Source organism: Littorina saxatilis, linkage group LG2, assembly GCF_037325665.1.
Source record: "Littorina saxatilis isolate snail1 linkage group LG2, US_GU_Lsax_2.0, whole genome shotgun sequence".
Lineage (NCBI taxonomy): Eukaryota > Metazoa > Mollusca > Gastropoda > Littorinimorpha > Littorinidae > Littorina > Littorina saxatilis.
In genome coordinates this window covers 5,091,972-5,104,814 of record NC_090246.1, presented here as the reverse complement: position 1 = coordinate 5,104,814, position 12,843 = coordinate 5,091,972, and the positions used below count along the sequence as shown (strand labels likewise).

The 12,843-nt window shown below is 44.2% G+C and overlaps 1 long non-coding RNA gene across 1 annotated transcript in view; it reads left to right on the top strand.

Annotated features, from left to right (window-relative positions):
• The first annotated feature begins 351 nt into the window (after window positions 1–351).
• The window catches only part of LOC138958052 (uncharacterized), a 116,581-nt gene continuing 104,089 nt past the window's right edge, over window positions 352–12,843 (top strand). The window contains exon 1 of the long non-coding RNA XR_011453274.1: window positions 352–587. This is a non-coding gene — a long non-coding RNA (uncharacterized lncRNA). The remainder of the gene's footprint in view (window positions 588–12,843) is intronic.

Sequence of the window (12,843 nt, the reverse complement as noted above, 5' to 3'; positions counted from 1 at the left end):
GAGAGAGAGAGAGAGACTGTGGGTGAGCAGCAGGGCGGCAGAGGCCGGTGAAGTGGTGGAGCAGCGCAGTGACTGTGGCGGAATGGGCGCGGGGCGAAGTCAGGGGGCGAGGGGAGAGAGTGACACGGGAAGCCGGCTGGAAGCCCGCGCGGCCCATTGATTGATAGCGGCTGAGAGGAGATGATAGCTTCAGTTAGTCTACACTCCGTTATTGGCATTGAATTACCCACACCTTCAGGCCGCCACGCCGCGCTACCTCCTTGCTGCCCCTCCTCTTCCTCCTCCTTCTCCTCCTCCTCCCGAGAGCGGCGAGGGCCGTGGGGTGGGGAGAATCGCGCGCCGCATGCAGGCAGCCCGGAACAATTGGCCACAATGATCGGCGGCCGTCAAGCCTGTAGTGATCAGCTGAGACACGACTGGGGCTAAACACTGCCCTGCCGCTCTGATTAGTGTCTGTCTGTCAGTGTGCACTGCTTGCGAGGATCGCTTCCTTTCCTTGGCGCGCCCCGCTCTGAGACACGACGAGCATCAGCTGAGCTGGGTGTCGAATGGACCGCTAATTGTCGCCCCTGTGCTCTGCATTGATCGTGAGTATGCTACCTTGTCTGCTTGTCTTGTCTCTTCTCTCTTCCTCTTTCTCCTCCTTCTGACTGTCTCCCCATGTCCTCTCGCATCACCTCTGTGCCTCGTGCCCCTCGTTCAGCGCCTGCTGGACCCTGTCCGACACAACAAGGGGCGCAACTGCCGCTGAGTGCGCGACGCGAGTGACGCCCCCTGACTCAAGTCTCGGTGCGCCCCGTGCTTGTCGAAGGTTGTCGCCCTTGCCGCCAAATCCATGGATCGCCTCCCTTGGACCCTGCCAAAACTCACTGAGCATCTCGCGGGGTTTTGGCGCTGGCGTGGCACCGGGCGATCAGGATGCGGCGTTGATGCCTGGTTGGAGCTTTGATGAGTGGCTGGTGATCAGCTGTTTGGAGAAACAATGTCTCCATGTTGAGAGTGTCCACAGGGCGCCACTGCCACGAGCGAGGCTTGCTTGGGTTGCTGTGGCTTATGTGGCTTCTCCCCGCGCCGTGTCAACCCTAATTAAAACAGCGCTAAGTCACTGCTGCTCAATGCCGCGCGGAATTGATTTTAGACAGTATACTCTTCACTCTCTTTAGATTAGCACCGATTTCCTGACGCGTTAAAGGTGCACAACTGAAATGATCATGCTGATTAAAGTAGCACAGCACCATTATTTATACACTTGCCGCGGTTTTCACGAGAGAAGTTTTATCACCCGATACAGCCCGTTGTCTGGACACACGGTGTGTTGTTGGTCACTGGCAATGTTGACAGACGCATGTTTAATTGTAGTTGATGACCGGGTTTTGTTATGCGAGATATGGAATTTCTTCAGTTTCTTATGCCTTTTGTTGATGTACTGAGTGTATATTTCCTTTGGAACTAGTTTGATTTATACACGGCATTTAAAGGAACAACACATGAAAATGATGATGATGATGATGATGATGATGATGATGATGACGATGATGATGATGATGACGATGATGATGACGATGATGACGATGATGATGATGATGATGACGCTGCGGTTGATGATAATGATCATGAGGATGATGACGATTAGGAGGACGATGATGGTCACAATTTAATTAGCTGACGCCGTTTAGGAGGATATTTACGAGGAATAAAATCGAGTGTTACTGAGGTGCCGTATTAGTACCAAGTAATTGCACTGTTCCACGGTGTTATTTTCAGCCAAGTGTGAAGACGGAAGAAGGTTGTTTGAAGCGTGTGACCCTTTAGCTAATTGGCAAAATGTCGAATTCCTGTGCGCTACTTGCTGGCACTACATTCAACCACTTTTACCTGTTGGCACGTTCAACTGCTTCTAATGGCGGCACTTTTTCTCTCGGTTACAGATCCGTTAAATTGGACATGTTACACGTACAGGCAATTTCTCTCTCGGTTACAGATCCGTTAAATTGGACATGTTACACTTACAGGCAATTTCTCTCTCGGTTACAGATCCGTTAAATTGGACATGTTACACTTACAGGCAATTTCTCTCTCGGTTACAGATCCGTTAAATTGGACATGTTACACTTACAGGCAATTTCTCTCTCGGTTACAGATCCGTTAAATTGGACATGTTACACTTACAGGCAATTTCTCTCTCGGTTACAGATCCGTTAAATTGGACATGTTACACTTACAGGCAATTTCTCTCTCGGTTACAGATCCGTTAAATTGGACATGTTACACTTACAGGCAATTTCTCTCTCGGTTACAGATCCGTTAAATGTGACATGTTACACTTACAGGCAATTTCTCTCTCGGTTACAGATCCGTTAAATGTGACATGTTACACTTACAGGCAATTTCTCCTTCCCGTGTCCACAGTCATGTTCACTAACACGGATGTTCCCGGCTGTCACGTGCAATAAGAGCATCCTTCCACTTGGGCACATACCAACAATCAACAGTGTGCCTGCATTCTGTGCAGAGTGGCATTTTTTTGGCTGAGTTGATTTAGCACATTGACATAGGACAGGTGTCACTTGCAAAATGAGTTCAACACCTGATTTCCACTGGGCATGCAGTGAAAGCCGCCATGGAATAAACTGTTGCTATGTGTGCAAAGGGACGGACGCTCTCATCCCATGTAAACGCCTGCATGGTGCTTTACACGGGGAGGAATGTAAACCTTTGAACATCGAACCGTACCACATGACCGCTGAACTCCTTAAGGGCAGAATATACCTGCGCAGAGCCAGCGGCACAGACGACGCACTGCATGCTGCGATAGGGATTATGACGAGTACTTGGCCTGTTTTCTTTTCACGCAACGTGTAGCGGGCTGGGATAATCTGCAGTGCGTTGTCTGTGCCGCTGACTTTGCGCATGTATAATCTGCCCCTTAGTTGATGACGCGTTGACGCCACACGCTGCTTGAAACACAGAAGGTTACTTAATCTGTGAGAATTTTTTATCTGATACAAATAACCACTCATACACAAGGACTGCTTAAATAACGAATACACATGATAAAACACGTGTGATTCAAGGGAACTATGCCAATCCTGTCTAAAGCAATCGACAAGTCTTTGGCGAAATTCTCTTACAAACGTGGAAATATCTCCAACACCTTGTGCTTCCCACACTTCACCAAATCCATACGTGTACAAAACATTACGAACGTTACAAGCCCATGTCGTGTAATTTTGCCTTTGTATAGACAATAACATATTATACACTTTCTTAGGGTACCTGTTGCCATCCATCCGAGTTAATCGAAGCCAAAACTTCATACACTTTATGTGCGTTACCACAAACAGAGGATAACGTCCTGTTTCACCGTAAACTATATGCCTTGGTGACTTCGAATGGACACCGACAAACCTTTTAATGGCAGACAGATGTACTCTTTCAACAATTTGTTGATCAGCAGAGAGTCCCCAGACCTCCGAACCGTACGTCAAGATCGGTTGTATTTGACTGTCAAACAGTTTAAAAAACGTATCAGGAGAATATTCCCCAATACTCCATAGAAGTTTGAGGATAGCTGATACTCCCTTTCTCGCGCGATCGGCAAGGTCGTTTAGAGTGTGGGAAAAAGATATTCTTGTGGACAAATAGACTCCTAAATATTTATACATGTTTACAACTTTCACTTCACTATCACCAAAGAACCATTTTTCTCGTAATGCCAAATGGCCACCGTTTCTAAACACAAGAGAGAGAGAGAGAGAGAGAGAGAGAGAGAGAGAGAGAGAGAGAGAGAGAGAGAGAGAGAGAGAGAGAGAGAGAGAGAGAGAGAGAGAGAGAGAGAGAGAGAGAGAGAGAGAGAGAGAGAGAGAGAGAGAGAGAGAGAGAGAGAGAGAGAGAGAGAGAGAGAGAGAGAGAGAGAGAGAGAGAGAGAGAGAGAGAGAGAGAGAGAGAGAGAGAGAGAGAGAGAGAGAGAGAGAGAGAGAGAGAGAGAGAGAGAGAGAGAGAGAGAGAGAGAGAGAGAGAGAGAGAGAGAGAGAGAGAGAGAGAGAGAGAGAGAGAGAGAGAGAGAGAGAGAGAGAGAGAGAGAGAGAGAGAGAGAGAGAGAGAGAGAGAGAGAGAACAAACTTCCCTGACATACCAGATAAAAGAGCTTCACAAATGTACAAAACAATGACAGCAGGCAGACAATATGCGAATATATCTGTCGCTCAACAAGAGCTAGCTAGACGTATTCCCAAGGACTTAATGAGTTCCTGATACCGGATCAATGAACAAACACAGCGGTAAGAAGACGCAGTGTACTTTCATTGATTAGACATATCGCCATATATCCTGAAGCCGCTGGTCAGACAAGCATAGCACAAGTGATTTGAATAAGCTCTCGAGCAAGGAACGATTGTGTCTTTTGTAGCTGACTCGTCGATCTCAGCAAATCGCCTCTGGTTTGTGAACCTGTCAAACGTCTTGTTGTCTTAGTGTCGTTTTTTATTTTTATTTTCTTTGTTTCTTTCTCCCTCCGCCCTCTCTTTTTTGAGGTTGATACAACCAATTCCTAGTATCCAATTACTTGTTTCTAATTCCTAATTCCTATTTTTTTTCGCAAGAATCTATTTGTCGCTTCTTTGACATATTTTTATGGACGTCTTGCGTAAGTAGTTCAAAGCGTAGCAATCCATTTTTGCACTCAGAGTGAAAACGTCTCGCGTTCAAGTTATTTGCAGTTATCGGTGTTTGTTTTCGAGTGATGCTTGGATCTGATTTATAAGTCACCTTGAGAATTAACGACTTTCAATCGGCTGGAAACAATGTTTTATTCTTATTTCTGTTTCTTGTCGTCCTCGTCCTTTGTGAAATGGAAGTTACTCGTGCGATGCTTGGATGTGATAAGTCACCTTGTGATAGACTTTTAATCGGCTAAAAGAAACAAGGTTTTGTTTTTGTTTTTGTTTTTCGTCTACCTCGTTCTTTCTGTGATTGAAGTCTCTCTTGCAAATTGCGTATTTTGTTTTCCTTTCTTTCCTTAAAGTCTTACTGCTTGACCTGGGTTTTGTCTTGCGGCCAGGATGGCCTCTACCTCGTATTCTGCGTCTGTCGAAAGGTCTATCGGTCTGTCTTAATGCCTTCCTGTCTGTCTTCCTGTCTGTCTTCCTGTCTGTCTTCCTGTCTGTCTTCCTATCTATCTTCCTGTCTGTCTTCCTGTCTGTCTTCCTGTCTGTCTTCCTGTCTGTCTCTGTTTACTGTCTTTCTGTTTGTGTTTTAATTGTCTGTCTGTTTCGATGTCCTTTCTGCTTAACTGCCTGCATGGCTAGTGTTTTTGTATGCTCCTCTTTTCGTTATAACTTCCTTCGTTCCTCCTTTGTTAATATACACATCATGTTGTGATTGGCTATCCTGCTTCTGCTTCTTATTTCTCTCTCCCTCTCTCTCTCTCTCTCTCTCTCTCTCTCTCTCTCTCTCTCTCTCCGGCTCTCTCTCTCTCTCTCTCTCTCTCCCCCCCCCCCCCCCCCCGCTATATCTCTGTCTGTTTGTCTCTACTATCTTTCTCTGTATGTCTCCTCTGTCTCTCTCCCTCTCTTTCTCTGTCTGTCTGTCTGTCTGTCTCTCTGTCTGTTTCTCTGTCTGTCTAACTGTCTTTCTATATATTTCTTTTTTCTCTCTCTCTCTCTCTCTCTTTCTTTCTTTCTCTCTCTCTCTCTCTCTCTATCCCTATCTCTTTCTCTGTCTCTCTCTGTCTCTCTCTCTCTTTGTCTCTGTGTCTCTCTCTCTCTTTCTTTTTGCTCTCTCTATCTCTGCCTATCTCTCTTATTCTCTCTCTCCCACCTCGTCTTGCTCTCTCAATCTCACACTCGTTGTGAATTCCTGTACATTACACCTGAAAGCAATAATTTTTATTAAGTCCATCAACGCAAACTAGTGAAACTAACAGCCAAACAAACAGTTATATAGCCCGCTATTGACGGCGTATCACTCATCACCCTGCACATCTGTGATTCAGTTGTTTAGTGTGTTGCTCGCCCCGATCTCCCGCCAAAACATCCTACCCTTTCTTTCTTCCAAAGTTTTGAAATCGAATATTCCAACTCTTTTTTTCCTGCTTCTTGATAGTTTGCATTCCCACTCTTTTGTCTATTTTTCTCGCTCGTTTTTAAAAAAAAGAACCGTTTCCTTTTTTTTTTTTTTTTAATTTGTATTTTGTTTTTAAACCTTGAAGGGTTTAAAGATAACTTGTTTCCCATGTAGACGACCATGACCTAGAAGTGTGACCGGTCCGCCAGCACCCGTCTACTAAGATACATCGATACACTGAACCAACCCAAACCAACAGCTTGGCTGCTTTATGTGTCAGCTTGGCTGCTTTATGTGTCCAGTGGGGATGCTTGCTGGTTTCGCTCTGTCGTTGACACCTATGTCAATAGAAAAGAGATATATATTGATTCAGAAAATGATCCACTCTGCGTGGACAGCATCCAGCTTGTAATGTTTGTCAAATGTTTGTGCGTGTCAGGGTGCTATTATCCCAAGCACAAGCCTGGACATACCTGTGAGGTCTACAAGATGTTTCGGACGGAAAGGAAGGGACATTTATCTTTAACTGAGGGGCTAAGCATCATGGTATGGACACACCCCAAGACCTTTCACAAGATGGTTTAGACTGAAAGCAAGGGACATGTATATTTAACTGAAAGCTATGCTATGCTATGCTATGCTATGCTATGCTATGCTGACTTGGTTTTTCTGTCCCCAGAACTAGTGTCTATTTGGGACATGACGTGGTTATATGCTAGGCAGAACTAGTGTCTATCTGGGACACGACGTGGTTATATGCTAGGCAGAACTAGTGTCTATTTGGGACATGACGTGGTTATATGCTAGGCAGAACTAGTGTCTATCTGGGACATGACGTGGTTATATGCTAGGCAGAACTAGTGTCTATCTGGGACATGACGTGGTTATATGCTAGGCAGAACTAGTGTCTATTTGGGACATGACGTGGTTATATGCTAGGCAGAACTAGTGTCTATCTGGGACATGACGTGGTTATATGCTAGGCAGAACTAGTGTCTATTTGGGACATGACGTGGTTATATGCTAGGCAGAACTAGTGTCTATTTGGGACACGACGTGGTTATATGCTAGGCAGAACTAGTGTCTATTTGGGACACGACGTGGTTATATGCTAGGCAGAACTAGTGTCTATTTGGGACATGACGTGGTTATATGCTAGGCAGAACTAGTGTCTATTTGGGACATGACGTGGTTATATGCTAGGCAGAACTAGTGTCTATTTGGGACATGACGTGGTTATATGCTAGGCAGAACTAGTGTCTATTTCACGACATGACGTGGTTATATGCTAGGCAACTGAGAGGCTAAGCATCAGGAATTAAATAGATCAGTAGTCGTTTACATGATGGCTTACCTCGGAAGGAGGAAGGTCTCTTTAAATGTGAGTGTTTGGGCCCACCCCACCCGGCCCGTGGCTGCGAGTGATAGCATAATGGTGTTAGAGGGCTTGCCTGTTCCCCCCCTGTAACATTAGCCCTAACCCACACCGACAGAAGAGCTAACAACCTCCCCGCCGTCTCTCAACACACTATACTGGCGGCTTGGATACAGCTCAAGGCTTGTTTGACGACTGCTCACAAAGAAAATACAAGTTAACCCTCTCAGTCTCTCCTACCCAACCACCCCTCTCCACCTACGAACCATCCCCCTCCTTCGATCTTAGCCTGCTACGTCAATGTGCGGAAGGTTTGGGGAAAGAAGAGATAATCAAACTCCTTCTGCCCCCCCCCCCCCCCCCCCCTCACCGCAATCAATGGACACCTACTCCTCAACCTAGCCCCGATGTCGCCTTTAAAAGGCTGTCGACAAGAAAAAGTAATGAAATGTCAAAATTGTATTTGTCGCTCTGTCAAGCCGAGACCCATACTCTGGTCGTCTCGGTGTGTCTGACGCTATCCGATGTCGTCATTACCTTTCCGCGCCGCAATAAACGCCCCCTGTCGGAGTGCAGTTTGCTCACGAAGTTATTCAGACGGTGGCCGCGTATGTCTCAGTGTGTTATTGCAGAAAGCATATTACACCCTGCTTTTCTGGCTATATTAAACCCACTTTTCAGCCTATTTTACACCCCTCGTTTCTGTTCTATTTGTCCCAAAGCGAAACCGCGCCATGCTTTATTTTCACAACAGGCGCGGAAACCTTGCCGCTGATCGAGGGGCGCACTGAATGACTTGGCGAACATTAGACAGCGACCGAAAGACAGTTTAGCACAAAGGCAGTGAATGGAAGACTGTCAGGGGGTTCTGCTCTATGAAGTGACTTGAGACTGGGACTTTTCACGTCGGTTCAACTCCTTTGTCGAGTGTGCTGGTGATAAACCTCACTGCACCCTCAACATGGCGGTGACAGCACAGGTTAAAGATAACTTCCTTCCAATGATAAGGCCAAACAAAAACGTGACCAAAAAAGATAGGGTCGGTATAGGTCGGCTTTTTATATTTATTCTTTTTTATTTTTTTTATTTGGTCGATTTTAAAGGAGGTTACTTCCCTTTGTCTCGGTATGGTTCGCAAAATATAAAATGTGCCAAAAGTGTTTGTTTTTTTTTTTTTTAGAAATGACAAAAAAGTTTTATGGTCGGCGGGAAAAAATAGGGTCGGTCGGGTTAGCCTAAACCAAAATATTTTTGTGTGTGCCTAAAAATTATGCCAATAGTCACAGGTCCGTAGAGGCCCTTGCATTGGAATCTGGAGTACTCCATGTGGTCTGACTACGTATGTTTTTACATTTAGTCAAGTTTTGACTAAATGTTTTTACATAGAGGGGGAATCTAGACGAGGGTCGTGGTGTATGTGTGTGTGTGTGTGTGTGTGTGTGTGTGTGTGTGTGTGTGTGTGTGTGTGTGTGTGTGTGTCTGTCTGTCTGTCTGTGCGTGTGTGTGTGTAGAGCGATTCAGACTAAACTACTGGACCGATCTTTATGAAATTTTACATGAGAGTTCCTGGGAATGATATCCCCGGATGTTTTTTCATTTTTTCGATAAATGTCCTTGATGACGTCATATCCGGCTTTTTGTAAAAGTTGAGGCGGCACTGTCATACCCTCATTTTTCAATCAAATTGATTGAAATTTTGGCCAAGCAATCTTCAAAAACCGTATGCAGTTACAAGTTAACCACAATCAAACACAGTGTATATTCAACAGGCTTCTCATATGTAGATGATAAACATAAAATCTCCATTCTACTAAAAAAAATGAATACAGAATACATATTTATATCGAATACATGGGTAAAAGAAAGAATGATAGAAAAGCTCATAAAAGAAAAGAGAGAGAGAGAGAGAGAGAGAGAGTGTGTGTGTGTTTGTGTGTCTATGTATGTGTGTTCGTCTGTGTGTAACAAGTATTATTAACAAAAGCACAGCAACATAGAAGTAAAGAATTAGGTCAAAAAGGAAAAGGGGTTGGGGAGGAGGGAGGCGAGAGATGGATGTAGAAAAGACAATGCCCTGGCTGACTGCCCTCGCGCACAAACAAAGGCGTAGGGGGTTAGCGACAGGAGAAGCGACCTGGGGGTTAAAAAGTCAATACAGAAAGGTTACATTGGGAGAGGGAGAAAAAGGTTCACAGACTGTCACTGGCCCCTCCGACCTCCATAACTTGAATCCAGTCAGTTCGGCGCCATTGTGTCATAGCCAATTAAATTCTACCGCAAGAGAACAATGAGAAAAGACTGGATCATACCTATTTCCAAACCATTTACTAACGGAAAGAACAAATATGATTTTAGAGTGTGAATCTTAATTCCACACCGTTTCAATACTAACTTAGATAATATATATTCTGCTCTCTACGCCTTCTCTTCTTCTTCACTCTATGAACTTTAAGAAGAAAATTGAATATGGAGAAAAGACAAATATTCCTGTAGTCGCTTTTCTCCACATAAACAAGGCTGACCTTGAAAGTACCAGTACTCAGAAAACTGTGAAATCTCTTCCAGTGTTTCAGCGCACATCACTCACAAACAGGCAGGAAATAAGCAGACGATTTAAACAGTTCGCACCTGCATGAACCATTCTTCACCCTTCTTAGTCGTAGCCATACTGGCATACAACATCAACCCTAGGCATCTTTCAGTTTCACACAGTTCACAGCGCCTACGGAGGACACCATTTTGTCGTCTGCACTCAGTTGAGCTTCGACTCTGAGCTTCGACAACATTATTTATATTATGCAGTCCATCGACGCCGACAAATACCTGGAAGCTTTCTTGGACACAGAAAATGAGCCAGAGGACTTCACTGATACAGCCTGGCGCACTTCAGTTCCTGCCATCGTTTAGAATTGCCAAATCGCACAGTCAAAAAGTCTACGCCGGACTGATGTAGTAACTGGGACTTTCGTACTTTGCTGTTCCTTCCAACTCCACTGAACTTGTTAGCCTTTGCTTGTGATCTGTTTAGACCGTATATTTGTGTTCTGTTTGCATTGTAAGTATGCGTTATTTTTGTCTGAGAACAAGAAACCGGTAGTGAAAAATAAAAGTAAGACTGATCAACGAAGTTCAGTGCGAAAGCAGGAAAAGACAAATCCAACATTTCCTACATGGCAGTTTGTCCGACTTCTTGAGACACGGGTTAATGGTTCCCACTGTTCCGAAATCGAATGCGATAAAATCGTTATCGTTAGATTTGACCGTGATAACAACATTTATCAGTCTGAATGTCGAGAAAGCTGAAATCATATCAGATCGAGGCGGGAGCCGAGATCTGATATGATTCAGCCTTTCGAGATATCGAATGCGATAAAATCGTTATCGTTAGATTTGACCGTGATAACAACATTTATCAGTCTGAATATCTCGAAAGGCTGAATCATATCAGATCTCGGCTCCCGCCTCGATCTGATATGATTTCAGCTTTCTCGACATTCAGACGGATAAATGTTGATATCACGGTAGAATCTAACGATAACTAATACTATCTCACGCAATGCGTACATTTTCAAGCATGGCATATTAACGCCCTTGTAATCTCTTAAGTTATTCAGTTTGAATCTCTTCAAATTCAGTTTTCATTTACTACCGGGCTAACATTTGCAATAAAACACCCAGGTAGTAGATATTATTTGCGTTTTACGTGCGAATTAATGTTGAAAGCAGGAAGAGTTGTTTTGCGTATCATCTGTCTTCGAATGCGTTTGTACATACAGCTAGAATCTGCAGAAACGGACGTCAATTGCTTGTCATAGAGTAAAACGGACGTCAATTGCTTGTCGTTTTCCTTGTCATAGAGTGTTGCAAAACAGTGAGTCCGGACGAAATATTTTCGTGTTTTTTTTAACCGCTCGTCAAAAAAAAAAAAAAAAAAAAAAAAAAAACACCGTCGGTATCATCCTCAACTCAGGTCAAAATGAGTTCGGCTCATTCTCTCCCTGACAGGATGCCTTGAGTTTCCTTGTCTGGCAAGGAAACCGATTTATTTATTTATTTATTTATTTATTTTTTTTTTTACATATTTAGAGCTTTTTGTAATGTATTATTGACACAAGCAGATTCGCGATCGTCGATAATGATTTTTCATGGTGTTAATTACAAAGGAATTGATTTGTAAGACAGTTTCAAGCGAGCTATTTTTTCGCGGCTGTATTTACTGTGCAAACAACTCTAAATATGGCAAAAGTGTCACGTGATAATCAACCGTTTGGTTTCGGCGTTCGCTGAAGCAGACGATTTTTTCTGTAGTCACGATGCAACCATATAATATTACGGTCTCCTTCCGGCAGCAGTCCCAACATTTCGACTTGTTTTGACCTTAGAACGATGTCTTTATCATAACTGTGAAGAACAGAACGGAGATCACTGTCGAAGTCGGCCAATCTGTAATCATTTTCGTCTCGCGAACACTGATCTCAAATTTAGATCCTGCTCGCGAAAAACATATGGGAGATAACTCTGTATTCCTAGTTTTGACAGATTCGCGTAGGACTGTCGCGTCCGGTCAGGGAGAGAATGAGCCGAACTCATTTTGACCCGAGTCCAGGATGCCTCGGTATAATTATACTTTTGTGCATGGGACGTTTCTACGAGGCGGCTTATTTTAAAATCGATTTGGCTTTCACAAAGTCATTCTTTTCCTGAGCGTATGCGACAAACAACTCGAGTGTGACATGCTGTGTCCGTATCTTGAAAGAACAACAAGGCAATGTCAAGGCCAACTGATCAAACATTAACTTGAAAGATACCATCCTTTCTCCCCCCCCCCCCCCCACAAAAAAACCCAAAAAAACCCCACCATTGTTGCAAACCACGATACAGATTCGTCGACGGTTGCAATGTACACGGAATAAGAGCATTCCTCCGCTTGGGCACATAGCACAAATCAACAGCCTGCATGCTGCTTTCTGGGCAGAGTAGGAGTTTTTTATTTTTTATTTTGTTTTTAAATAAGTTTTGCTGAATAAGGTCCGCAGAGTTGCAGTGGTGTCCATTACCAATAAGTTCAGTCCAAAGTCCGACTCTGTACACAAAGCAGGGAGGATGTAGATCTTTGGTTTGTGTCCAAATTCAGTCCAAAGTCCCACCCTGTACACAAAGCAGGGAGGATGTAGATCTTTGGTTTGTGTCCAAATTCAGTCCAAAGTCCCACCCTGTACACAAAGCAGGGAGGATGTAGATCTTTGGTTTGTGTCCAAATTCGGTCTAAAGTCCCACCCTGTACACAAAGCAGGGAGGATGTAGATCTTTGCTTTGTGTCTAAATTCGGTCCAAAGTCCCACCCTGTACACAAAGCAGGGAGGATGTAGATCTTTGCTTTGTGTCCAAATTCAGTCCAAAGTCCC